General features: G+C 60.2%; 1 protein-coding gene across 1 annotated transcript in view; it reads left to right on the top strand.

Annotated features, from left to right (window-relative positions):
• Nucleotides 1-2,206, top strand: part of RGS12 (regulator of G-protein signaling 12) — a 95,451-nt gene that overhangs the window by 44,402 nt on the left and 48,843 nt on the right.

Consider the following 2,206-nt stretch of genomic DNA (forward strand, 5'->3'; position numbering starts at 1 on the left):
GCGTGCGCAGGAGCGCCTCGCCCGGCCGCCCGCCCGCTGCTCTCGCCGCCGCCGCGCTGCTGTCAGGGCGCTTCTTTCAGGTCTGCTGGAGTTCCCAGGTTTTCTCTTCCGTCTCCGATCTCTGGTAACCCCTCTACGGAGTACCTCTGCAGTTCCAACAATTGTGGATTTCATCGTCAATCATCCCGTAGGATTATTTTTAAATCTACCACCCTGCTTCTCCCCTTTTTTTTGAAACCTTTGATGACTTCACAATTTCGTAGTCATTTGACATCTGCATTGACCTTTGCAGTATCTGAGATTCTGTTCATTGCTGTTTCTGCTTGTTCTTTCTCAGGGGGTTTTCCCTTGGGCTTAGGGGAGTTTTGAGCTCATTTCTAGGTGGGCTCATGCTCTTTGAACTCCTGTGGGCCTTGCCTGGCTGCTTCTTCCCAGACGGTTTGTGTTTGTGGCTGTGGGGCTGGGGCTCTTCACCCCAGGAGCGTCCAAGTGAGGGGACACGCACCCCTCAGCCCTGCGGGCCTCCGTTCCCTCCCCGCTCCTCCCGCAGGGGGCCCTTGCTTCCTTTAGAGCAGTGTTGTATTAGAAAGCTGGTGTGTTTTGATGCTCGCTTCACAGTGTTTCTGTAAATCGACAGCTGCTCTAAAGCACGTTTAGGGACCTTTACCTGGATCTGGTCACCCTGTACCAGAGGGCCCCCTTCCAGAGCCTCTGCAGCCGCAGGCCTGCCCTGCTGGCCCTGTCCCCGCCGCCCAGCCGGCCCAGCCTCCCCATGGGCAGCCTGTGCTCACCGGCCACCTTCTCAGCTTCAGGGACACTCTTCTCTCCAGGATCTTTGTGCATTTGGGGGATGTGTGTAGAGATTCTTTACTGCATTTTGTCCAGTCTGCTAAAGCCTGAGTTTTCAGCTTTAGCTGTGACCATACATGGAGTGGACCACGTCCTTCACGTTGGTGGATTTTACATTTTCTGACTTGCTTTTCAGAAGTTATTATTGATGGTGTTTCTACTTTTGTGTATGGCCTTGCAGAGTTTCCTCTCGCAGTCTCAGGGAGTGAGTTGCCTTTGATATTATTGAATTTTCCCAGGCTCGCAGGTGACTTGTGGTAAGCATGGGCAGGAGGACAGTGTCCGTGAGCCCCCATCCACCCTGGGGAGGGGGCCCCCCACTTCTCCACCGAGAACAGACCCTGCTGTGCAGGGGCTGCTAGCTCCACCATAGCCTGTGCAGTGTTTGTGACCCAGGACTCAAGATGGTGTGAAGCCGTGACAAACCCGATCCTAGGGCAAGGTCCTGGAGGCCGGCCCCCGGGGGGAGGAGGGCGGCTCACCGGGCTGGGCAGGGGTGAGCCCCAGGAGGTGCGGCCCCCGTCCTCCAGGTGGGGGCGCCGGCACCGGGGACGGGGGCCGCACAGTGTGTGGGTGTGCACTCGACATGGACCACCCTTTCCTCAATTTGGCCGCGAACACCTGCTTTCACCCCCGGGTGGGGGGCTGTCCCTGGAAGCAGTGGTCTGGCACCTTCTCCCCACCTGTTTGCTCTTGGCCTTGGGGGTCTTGAGACGTGATCCCCGCTGACTAGGGAGGCCCCGGACCTGGGAAGGGGCCCCCCGTCACTCTCCACGCTCTGCTCTCTGGTCTCCCTTCGCTCTGCAGAGAGGAGGGCGTGCAAGGCCCAGGGCTTCTACAGCGGGCTTCTTCTCAGGGCATGACTGCGGGCTGAGATGCCAGGGGTGCTGTCTGCCCCAAGGCCTGCAGGCCCCGTGTGGCTGCCGTGGGGCCCTGCCTGCCTCTGGCCTGCCAGGCTGTGCCTGGGCTGTGACCAGGACTTGTCACAGAGGTGCTGCACCCACTCCCTTCCCGCGGGGCAGCTCCCTGGTGTCTGTGCTGCCTCCACAGGCCCCTTCCCCTCTCCTGGCTTCTCTGGAGGCCCTCCTTCCATGATCCCAGGCACCCTCCCTAGGTTGCAGCCTCAGAACTGCGTTCTCAGGAGGACTTGCTCAGCCGTCCCCATCAGAGAATTGCTCAGTTGTTTGGAGCTCTCTGGACCCTGCCTGTTGTCCCAAGACCTCTCTCCACCGCCTCCTCCCTCCAGGCCTGGCTTGTCCCCACCTGCCTGCCCAGGGTGGCTGGGTCAGAGGTCCGGGCTGGCTGCAGGCCAGCTCCCCTCTGCCACCACCACCGAGGCGGATCTACCCCTGGGTGG

This window comes from Bison bison, unplaced genomic scaffold (assembly GCF_000754665.1).
Source record: "Bison bison bison isolate TAMUID 2011002044 unplaced genomic scaffold, Bison_UMD1.0 scf7180017849866, whole genome shotgun sequence".
NCBI lineage: Eukaryota > Metazoa > Chordata > Mammalia > Artiodactyla > Bovidae > Bison > Bison bison.